Source organism: Sapajus apella, unplaced genomic scaffold (assembly GCF_009761245.1).
Source record: "Sapajus apella isolate SASKATOON/1434 unplaced genomic scaffold, GSC_monkey_1.0 scaffold7, whole genome shotgun sequence".
NCBI classification, from domain to species: Eukaryota; Metazoa; Chordata; class Mammalia; order Primates; family Cebidae; genus Sapajus; species Sapajus apella.
The window spans coordinates 422061-433612 of NW_022436947.1; the positions used below are offsets into that span (position 1 = coordinate 422061).

General features: G+C 43.9%; 1 long non-coding RNA gene across 1 annotated transcript; it reads right to left on the reverse strand.

The window, feature by feature from the left end:
* Positions 1-2481: 2481 nt before the first annotated feature.
* LOC116549913 lies at positions 2482-10721 on the reverse strand. Its single transcript, XR_004268149.1, has 2 exons — positions 10667-10721; positions 2482-2567 (listed from the first exon to the last, which is right to left on the reverse strand). It is a non-coding gene; the product is annotated as an uncharacterized LOC116549913 (long non-coding RNA).
* Between the last annotated feature and the right edge of the window lie 831 nt (positions 10722-11552).

Sequence of the window (11552 nt, forward strand, 5' to 3'; positions counted from 1 at the left end):
GATTGTTCTCCTAAGAACCACAGTGGCTTGTGATGGGATCTGGGCTTTCTAAAAGGCGTCATCCCAGGGCAAATCATTGTCAGCTCTGAGACGGCAAAAAGCAAGTCTTCAACAGTGACACCTTGGGATAATAAGAATCAATAACCGTAGAAGCCTGGAGACCCTATTTTTCTCTTTTGGGGGGTTATGGAGACAATCCTGACTCCTCTGGAGGCTGTATAAGCCTCCAGAAATTTTAACTGTGTAATTAATTCATTCTTTCAACTTCCTTGAGCACTTAATATGTGCCCAACACCAAATATATACTGATGAACAAGACAGATGGGGTCCCTTTCCCCAAAGAGCTTATAGTCTGGGCAGAATGGGGCATGGGGGATAGGAGGGCATGGGGGATGGGGGGCTGATACTAAATATGAAAGTAATACATGAATATATATTGCAAATTATAGTCTCTTCAACATGGTGGAGGAGGAGAATGAAAGTTCCCATGAGAGGCACCTGCTTTCAGTGAATTCGTCGTTTGACTGCTTGTGCAATCGAATAGAAAAATAAAAGAGACTGTGATCATGTTTGCACCCTGAGGTTGGGGAGCAGTTCATGAAAACTACACCAAGGAGTGTGGAGTCTGGAAAGACACATTTTGGAAAGGACCGAAGTAGACTGGGAATACCCATATAATGACCAGGGCAAACCAGATGCAATGGGAGGGTCGTCTGACTGTGATTCCATGCGGTAGCTGCCCCTATTGCAGTATGTTCTGGCCAGACTCAGGAAGGTGGATGAAACCTGAGTAAGCAGAGATGTGGTCTGAAAGGGGAAGATGAATCTAGAAAGTGAAGAGATTACTGGAAATGTCTCTGGAAAGCTGAGCTTTTTCTATGAGAAATAGACTGTGGTTTAGAAAGTATAGCAAAGGTAACTTTTTTTTTTTTTTGAGATGGAATCTTGTTCTGTTGCCCAGGCTGGAGTTCAGCGACATGATCTTGGCTCACTGCAACCTCCACCTCCCAGGTTCAAGTGAGTCTCCTGCCTCAGCCTCCTGGGTAGCTGGGATTACAGGCACCCACCACAATGCCTGGATAATTTTTTGTATTTTTTTTAGAGACGGGGTTTCACCACGTTGGCCGGGCTGGTCTTGAACTCCTGACCTCAAGTGATCTGCCTGCCTTGGCCTCCCAAAGTGCTAGGATTATAGGCATGAGCCACTGCTCCCGTCCTATCAAAGGTAACTTATTTTCACGTTACCCACAGTTTTGAGGAAGAGTGGGGAACAGGAGAGATAGAGCCTCTGTCTCCATGGAGTCTATTACATTCTGAGGGGAAAGACAGACATTCTAATGGGGAGCACAGCCCAGTTGAAAATGACCGCTCAGATGAGTTGCTATTTTTTTGACATTGCCCAGCCCACCAGACTTCCACCACTGCTACTGCTGAGAGAGGGCCCTGCACCCTTGTTATGCAGAGTTGTGTTCCCCTAAAAGACACCTTGAAGTCCTAATCCCCCAGTGCCTTATTTATTTGGAAATAGGGTCTCTGCAGCTATAATTATTTAAGATGAGGTCATATGGGGAGAAGGGTGAGCTCCTTTTTTTTTTTCTGAGAGTGAGTCTCGCTCTGTTGCCCAGACTGGAGTGCAGTGGCGCAGTCTCAGCTCACTGCAACCTCCGCCTCCCGGTTCAAGCGATTATCCTGTCTGAGCCTCCCGAGTAGATGGGATTACAGGTGCCCGCCACCACGCCCAGCTAATTTTTTCTATTTTTAGTAGAGACGGAGTTTCACCATGTTGGCCAGGCTGGTCTTGAATTCCTGACCTCGTGATCTGCCGGCCTCAGCCTCCCGAAGTGCTGGGATTACACTTGTGAGCACTGCAACTGGCAAGGGTGAGCTCTTAATCTGATCTGACTGGTGTCTTTTTAGGAGGTGGGGAGAAAGACACATGGGCAAGAGAATACTGTGCGGAAATACAGACACATGAGGGGAGGATGCCTGGTGACTATGGAGGCAGAAATGGGAGTGAAACATTGACCAGCCGAGAAATGCCAAGCGCTGCCAGCAAACACCAGATGCTTGATGGGGCCGGGGATTCTCCTGCGCAGGTTTCAGAGGGAGCCCGGCCTTGCAGACACCTTGATTCCTGACTTCCAGCCTCCAGAATGGAGAGAGAATAAAATTTGGTTCTTTTAAGACCCCAGATTTTGTACTTTGTTACGATGGCCCTAGGAAACTAGAACAGCTCTCATCTCTTGCCCTAAGTGAAATTATCCATCTACATTATTTAAAAAACCATCTGCTTGCTGCGAATTCCCAAGTAATACAGTAGAGCTGCATTAGATGAACAGTGATTCAACTCTACTCACTTGATGGAAACAAAAGTGCTATAAAAAGAGAAAATGGACAAAAAAAAAAAAAAAAAAAAACTACTTTTTCCATAGTTCCATTTCTACAAACCAGACTTTATTTTTTTGGTTTTGGGTTTTTTCTTTTTCTTTTTTTTTTAAGATGGAGTTTTGCTCTTGTTGCCCAGGCTGGAGTGTAATGGCGAGATCTCTGCTTACCGCTACCTCTGCCTCGGGGTTTCAAGGGATCCTCCTGAGTAGCTGGAATTACAGGCATGCACCACCACACCTACCTAATTTTTGTATTTTTAGTAGAGATGGAATTTCTTCATGTTGGTTAGGCTGGTCTCAAACTCCTGACCTCGGGTGACCTGCCCGCCTTGGCCTCCCAAAGTGCGAGATTACAGGCGTGAGCCTCCACGCCTGGCCCAAACCAGACTGGGACTTCGCTTAAACTGGAGAAGATATTGGAGAGGAGGGGAGATGGTAGGAGTTGTGGCCACACATCAGGGAGAAAAACAAATTAACTCCTAGCCTTTGAGCTTCCAAAGACTCAGGTTCACAGCTCTAAGGGCTTTTGAAGGATTTTTTTTTTTTTTGAGATGGAGTTTTGCTCTTGTTACCCAGGCTGGAGTGCAATGGCGCGATCTCAGCTCACCGCAACCTCCATCTCCTGGGTTCAAGGAATTATCCTGCCTCAGCCTCCCGAGTAGCTGGGACTACAGGCATGTGCCACCATGCCCAGCTAATTTTTGTATTTTTTAGTAGAGACGGGGTTTCACCATGTTGACCAGGATGATCTCGATCTCTTGACCTCATGATCCACCTGCCTCGGCCTCCCAAAGTGCTGGAATTATAGGCATGAGCCACTGTGCCCGGCTGAAGGATGATTTTTAATTGTTTATGCTTTGACCTTACATATTGACTTTACAAATTAACCCTGACGTTAGATGAGATTCTACTACATTTCTAGCCAACACCTCATCTTTCACTCCGGCTTGTATAACTGGCTGCTGAACACGTCTACTTGGATGTCTCACACACATCTCAAACAAACATGTTCAAAACTAAATTCTGGGTTTTCCTCCCTAACTAGTTTATCCCATTTCCATCACCACCATGCTAGTCCAAGGGATTACACTTCTCTCCTGGAAGTTTTTGGAAAGAGCCCAGTTGCCATCCCTGCCCTCACATTTGCTTCCAACAGTCTGTTCTCACTTAAGAGAGTTCAATCATAGCTACCCTGCTTAAAATCCTCAAAACATCTTCCCAATGCCCTTACAATCCTTACCACAGCCACAAGCCCCTGTGCAATCTAGCCCCTGCCTACTTTCCCACTTTGTCCTGGGTTACTCTCTCTCTCACTGCATTCCAACCATCCTGGCTTCGTTCTTTCTTTTCAAACATGCCAAACTCTTTCCCACTGAATTCCCTGTCCCGGCAGAGGGAACAGTGTGTGTGAACGCGTTTCCATGGCTGGCTCCTTCTCTGTCTCGGGTTTTAACTTAGAACTCATCTCCTTGGAGACGCCTTTCCTAACTCCCTAGTCTACAGCAGGAGCTCCTCCACTTGTCTCTCATGGAACTCTGTTCTTTCCTTTAAGCACTTACTATAATTTGCAATATACATTCTCATGCATAAGTTTCATGTTTGGTATCAGTCCCCTCATCTCCATGCCCCATCCTGCCCAGACTATAAGCCCTTTGGGGACAGGGACCCTGTCTGACTTGTTCACCAGTATATATTTGATGTTGGGCACATATTAAATGGTCAAGAAAATTGAAGGACTGAATGAATTATACAGTTAAAATTTCACAATTGTGGTAAGTCCTGGAAAGGACAAATAAGGGTTGTTTGCTCTGAGAACAAATATTAACACCACATGACTGAGGATGGGATTATTGAAGGGCTGGTCTAGGGAAGAGATGCTTAAGGTGAGACCCAAAGGACTGGTATCAGGTAGAAAGCCTTCCAGACTCGGAGGAGCAGTGTGTGCAAGGGCCCTGAGGTGGAAAGGAGCACAGGATGTTCTAGGATCTGAAAGGTAGAACTCAAAGCAAGAAGGAGAAAGACGCTAGAAGAGGCCGATGGGGCAGGCTGGAAGCAGACCAGGCAAGGCCTCAGGAGACGTGGAACAGTTTGGAGTAATGGGAGGCCATTTTAAGTACAGGAATGATTCCACCAAATTTGTGTAAGATCAGTCTGGCTGCTGGGTGGGGACTTTCTAAGGTGGGTTGCAGTGGGATGGTGAGGAGTAAGGATGGCTATGGAATGACAGAGGGTCCATAGGAGGCAATGTGAGAAATGTGGGTTGAACTAGGGTGAGGGAAGCAGAGGTGAACAGGCAATTTCCAAAGATATTTAGAAAGATACACAAAGACGAAAAAGACTAGGTCCTTGTCCTCAAAAGACTTACTTTTTCTGAGCATGGAAAGACACATAGAAAGAGGAATTGTAGGCCGGTCGGGGTGGCTCACACCTTTAATCCCAGCACTTTGGGAGGCAAGGTAGATGTATCACAAGGTCAGAAGTTTGAGACCAGCCTGGCTAACACAGTGAAACCCTGTGTCTACTAAAAATACAAAAAAAATTAGCTGGGCGTGTTGGCGCCTACCTGTAATCCCAGCTACTCAGGAGGCTGAGGCAGGAGAATCGCTTGAACTTGGGAGGCGAAGGTTGCAGTGAGCCAAGATCGTGTCACTGCACTCTATCCTGGGTGACAGAGAAAGACTCTTCCTAAAAAAAAAAAAAAAAAAAAAAAGGAATTGTAAAGGGAGGAAGCACAGAGGAAGAGGACAGGATTGCCTGGTATAATAAATCCTGAAAGTATTAAAAAGGGAATTCTGGGAGGAGATACTGGTGCTCTGATTCTCTGACAAAACCCCCATGTAACACAGGAGCCCAACACATATTGGTTTACCACTGGAAATAATCACATTTTGCATTAATAGTTTTGGCCTTTAGCCCATCTTCATGCAGTTTCAGGTCTAATTTTTTTTTGCTACTCGACAGATTGCATTCTTGGTTGCCTTTTAATTGTTGAATTGCTGTTCTTTATCTGCAGTCTCTGACTAGTAACCTTATTATAGCAATTGCCCAAGACTTAAAACTAAACAATGTGCAATAAAAATCCACAATACTGAAAATGCTTAAATTAAATAAAAATCTCCTAACAAGTAGCCAAGCATACTGAAATGGATTGTATGAGTCACCAACTGTATGAATGATTTATTTTAGAAGTTATATCAGCTGAAGAAAATCATATATCAGTCTCATCATTCAATACCCAGGCCAGCCCTAATATTCCCATCCCAGAGCCTCTGAATGAAATAGTCTCATGCAGAGATTATTAATCTATAAATAATATCCTAATGGTCTGTTAGTGTTTATGACTACTGTTTTAAACGTATTTATTAGTGGCTTTAATAGTTGTTTCATGTTTCTTTCTACTAACCCATATATGTTTGCAACTGTGTGTGTGTGTGTGTGTGTGTGTGTGTGTGTGTGTGTGTGTGTGTGTGTGGGTTTATGTTGTAGCCCTCTAAAATAGGCATACTGTGATAGCCAGACTAGAATCTGCTTCTGTTTGCAATACTATTTTAAAGACAAGTAAGAAAAGAAAAAAAAATCTCATAAAATATTAAAGAAAATCCTAATTTTGTTACTTGAGGATGCAGAGTGGCTTTATGAATAACTAGAGAGCCATGTTTTAAATTCTATTCCTCTTTTATCACAACGGGAAACAGGTACAGCACGGGACTAAGAAAAAACTGTCTTTCCTTCCATATTCAACACTTCTGACACCAGATGTGTGGTGTTTTGCTTCCCATGCCAAGCAATTCTGATACTGCCTACTGGGAGTTAGTGCAGACCCCTCATGTTAAGGGCTCAGCCCATGAGACTGCCCTCCACTCAGACGCCAATCACAAGTGGTGGGTCCCCAGGTTATCCACACTTCTGTCTGACCTGGCTACAAATCGGAGGTTCCCACAACTCCCCTCAGGGTTGACAATTTGCTAAAACAGCTCACAGAACTCAGGGAAACACCGAGGTTTGTTGGTTTACCATATAATAAGGGAGACAGAGGAGCAGAAGAAGAGGTACATAGGGTGAGGTGGGGAAGGGTCCTGAGTGCAGTGGATGTCCCCTTAGAGTTGGGGTACACCACCTTCCCAGCATGCTGATATATTCAGCAACCCAGAAGCTCTTTGAACTCCATATGTCAGTGATTTTTATGGAGGTGTCATCACAGAGGCAATAATCAATTATTAACTCAATCTCCAGGTCCTTTTCCCTTTTTAGAGGATAGGGCGTAGGGCTGAAAGTTCCAAGCTTCTAGCCATGGCAGTATCACACACTTCTGGTGACCAGCTCCCACCCAGGGGTCCACCAAGAGTCATGTCATTTGACAAAAGACACTCCTATCACCTAGAACATTTCAAGGAATTCAGGAGCGCTGTGTCAGGAACTGGGGCCAAAGACCAAATATTAGAATAAAAGATGCTCCCTTCAAAAAGATATCAGAGAAGATCAGTTAATTAATCATTTTATCAAAAGGAAATTTGAATTTCAGGAGCTCTGGGGCAGGAACTGGGGATGAAGGCCAAATATATCTTACTCTATCCCAATATCACACATGGCGAGAGATCTGATCAGCCCTTCATGAAGGAGAAGACCCAAATGTCCAATAATCACATGAAAAGTTATTCCACGGCCTTCGTAATTAGAGGAACACATACAGAAATAGAAATGAGGTATCATAACAGAATGGCTATAATTAAAAAGACTGATGCCATCAAGCATTGATGAGGTTGTGGAGCAATGAGAACACTCGTAGATTCCAGGTAGGAATATAATTGGTACAACCACAATCAAAAATTGCTTGACAATCTGTATAAGAGATGAACATGTACACACTCAGTTATTCTACTTGTCAGAATATAGTTGCATTAATTTTCTATCACTGCCATAACAGATTGCCACAAACTTAGTGGCTTAAAAGAATACCAGTTTATTATCCTATAGTTCTGCAGCTCAGAAGTGGGAAGTGGATTTCCTGACTTAAAATCTAGGTGTCAGGAAAGGTGTGTTCCTTCTGGAAACTCTATGAACGAATCCATTTCCTTAACCATTTCAGCTCCTAGAGGCCCACTCACAGTCGCTGTCTGATGGTCCCAAAGCTAGCAAGAGGGGAGTTCTCACGTTATGTCACTGTGACCTCCTCTTCTGTCTCCCTCTTCTACATTTAAGGATCTTTGCGCTTCCCTGTACCTGCCTGGATAATCCAGAGTAATTTTCCTACTCTAATGTCAGCTATTAACAAATTTACTTCCATTTTCTACCTCCATTCCGTCTGCCATGAAATGTAGCATATTCACAGGTTCTAGGGATTAGGACACAGACATCGTTGAGGGATCATTACTTTGCCTACCATGGTAGCCAACAGAAATGCATACACATGTGCTTCAAAAGACACCTCTAAGGTTGCTCAGTGCTGTATAATTTTTGTTGGCCAAAAGGTAGAAAAAGCCTAAATGTACAATCAGGGCTAGAAGAGATTTTTATATATTGTATATTGTGGTGTATGTTCATAAAACAGAATTCTTTACAGCAGTGAAATAAATGAGTCACAGCTTCCAGCTCCAGCTTGAATGGATCTCACAAACATAACATTAAGCAAGAAGCCAGACACAAAAAGAATACATATGGTAGTACTCCACTTATATAAAGTTGAAAAACATGCAAGCCCGCTGCTAGAAGTTAAGGTAGTGGCTTCATGTGGCGAGGAAGAAGAAAGGTGATTAGGAAGAGAACTAGGGCTTTAGGATGCTTCTGGGTCATGTTCTGCTTCTTGACCTGGGTGGTTACATGGATGCGTTCACTTCATGAGCATTCATTGAGCCATACAAGCAAATGTGCGTACTTTTTGTATCTTTGTAAGGCTTCAGTAAGATTTTTAAAAAATAACATGGTTGTGACACTGTTTCTTATCAAATGTTTCTTTCCTATTGGTCTCATCCCTGTAAGATAAGCCCTTGAGGACAAGAGTCGTGTCTTACTTATCTATGGATCTCCAGAGTGGGTGCTCAATAAATGTCAAAAAGATTCAGTCCTTACAACTACTTACAAGATAGCCAGGGCTGCCACATAGGGTTTCTCAGGATGTGCACTGCACAACTCCAGAGCTTGTTATCCACACTGCCTCCAGCTCCACGTAAGTAAAGCAATTATTGTCATCTTGTCCAGTGTCATGGATGAGGAAACTCAGGCTGAAAGCCTGAGAGACACATTACAAAGCCAGAGAACAGATCACAAAATTGCCCTGACTCTGCCACTAATTGCAAGTTCAGGGATTTCCCAAACTACTTTTGGGTTTGATATTACTAGAAGGACTCACAGCATCACTGAAAGCTATTCTACTCAGAGTTATAGTGTATTACAGCAAAAGAAAACAGAATAGAAACAGCTAAGGGAAGAAATGCATGGGACAGAATCCAGGAAAGTTCCAAACACAGAGCTTCCAGTTATCTTCTCCCAGGGAGATGTACCCAGCATTACTTTCTCAGTAATGTTGTTTGACAATACACATGGAGTATTGCCAACCAAGGAAGTCTCCAGAGCCTGTATTGGGCTCCATCGCAGAAACATGGTCACTGCCCACGTGGCTGGCCTAAGCCCCCAGCCCCTCTAGAAGTTAAGCTGATACCACATGACTCAAAGACCCCAACATACATCACAATGTTAGACTTTCTGGTGTGGCCCAAAGCCCCCAGGAAAACTTTTATCAGGCATGACATTGCAAGGGCTTAGACATCACCTCTCAAGACCTGAGCACAAAGTCCAGGCCTCTCTTTAGGCAATGTTAACTTATTAACTACACACATATCTAAGGTCACACCTGATGATGGAGACACACCTGGAACTGGAAGTTTCTGGAAAGGTGGCCTAATATAATAGGCTCTAGAATTAGAAAGACTTAGACCCATATCTTGACTCTGCTCCTTATCAGCTCTTTGAGCTTGGGCAAGGCTCTGTTTTTATTGGTAAAACAGAGATAATAGGACAGAGGGTGTAGGGTAATTGTGAGCATTAAATAAAATAATTCAGGTAAAGCACTGAGATAAGTACCCTCCATAAATGGTGGCTATTTTCAAAAACACCTGTTGATTGACAGATCTTTTCTTGCTGTGGGCACCCATGCATTCATTGACCTGGGCATGTTTGTGGTAGACCACCTGATGGCTCCACATGGTCTTAGACTCTTCTGATGGCAGGGCACAGTGTTCCTTAGGGCATGAGTGGTAAGAGATGCTTTCTTTATGGGAAAATAAGTAAAACATGAATTTCTTAGCCAGGCAATAATAACTTCTGGGAAATTGTGAAAGGCAGAACAAGCAGGTTTCGAAGGGTAAAAAGGTAGCACAGCTTACCCTCTTGAAGTCTAGCACCAACAGTGGGTCAGGATTCATTTCACTGCCTCCCCAGCAGCAGAAATTCATGTTCTTGTGCTCTGCCATTGATAGGGTTCAGTGACACTGTTCCCATCTGCTGCATCTTCAGATCAAATTGAACACAGAAAGAGAAGGTAATTGGTTGGACTTTATAATCATCACCTCTACTGGGCTTAGCTCTCACCAAGACACATCTCGTCAGCTTGTGGGTTGGATGTGCCTGAGTCAGGAACCTGCTCCTGGTCCAATCAGCTGTGGCTCAGGAAGCAGCATCCATATGGTAGCAGTGAGGAAATTTGGGATTAAGGAAATGTGGTATGCAGCCTCTACAATGGCCCCAGTGGACCCTACCTCCTTGTATTCACACCCTTATACAATCCCTTCCCTTGAGTGTGGATGGGACTTTTTGACTTGCTTCAGTGATGGTATGTCACTTCCAAGGTTAGGTTATGAATGACTCTGGCTTGCAACTTGATTACTTTCTCTTGCTCTCTTTTTTTTTGGAGACTGAATTTTGCTCCTGTTGCCCAGACTGGAGTACAATGGCATAATCTCAGCTCACTGCAACCTCCACCACCTGGGTTCAAGTGATTCTCCTGCCTCAACCTCCCAAGTAGCTGGGATTACAGGCATGTGCCGACAAGCCCAACTAATTTTCTATTTTTAGTACAGATGGGGTTTCTCCATGTTGGTCAGGCTGGTCTTGAACTCCCGACCTCAGGTGATCTGCCCACCTTGGCCTCCCAAAGTGCTGGGATTACAGGCGTGAGCCCCCATGCCTGGCTTTCTTTTTTTTTTTTTTTTTCGAGACAGAGTCTCATTCTGTCACCCAGCCTGGATGGATTGAGTGGTGTGATCTCAGCTTACTGCAACCTCCACCTCCTGGGTTCAAGTGATTCTTGTGCCTCAGCCTCCCAAGCAACTGGGACTACAGGTCTGTACCACCACACCCAGATGATTACACATATATATTTTAAATTATATATATATATATATATATATATAATATATATTATATATTTTAATATATTTATAAATATATATAATTATATATATATTACATATATATATATATATATATATATATTTAGTAGAGGCAGGGTTTTGCCATGTTGGCCAGGGTGGTTTTGGATTCCTGGCCTCAAGTGATCTGACTGCCTCAGCCTTCCAAAGTGCTGGGGTTACAGGCATGAGCCACCATGCCTGACCTCTTGCTCTCTATCTGATTACTCTTTCTGGGGTTTCAGCCGTCATGTCATGGAGGCAGTCCACATGAATGAGTTTGGAAGCAGATCTTTGGAGGCCTCCTAACAGCCACTTGAGTGGACTGTGAAGCAGCTCTTCTCCCTTTGAGCCTTCAGATGAGACTGCAGCCCTGGCCAGAGACCTTGAGCCAGAAGCACCAGCTAAACCAAGTCAGATTCCTAACCCATAGCAACTGTGAGGTAATTGATACTTTGTTTTAAATGGCTAGGTTTGGGGTAATCTCTAAGTCACTCATAGATCAATACTACAGGAATCACCTCATACTGCTGCCCTTAGCAGGGATTTGTGGGAGCAGTTCAGCCTGTGCAGTTCACACATCCATGAGAAAGCATAAGAGTAGCTCAGATTTAAAACAGTGACTCCCTGAAGGCAGTGTCCTGCCACAGAGGACAGGAACGGGCTTGGTGTGCAATCCACATTTGTCAGTTAGAGAGCAGTGCCTTCACTGTAGAAGAAGACAGGTGACAGTGACAGTATGTCAGAACAGTCACATGTAGAC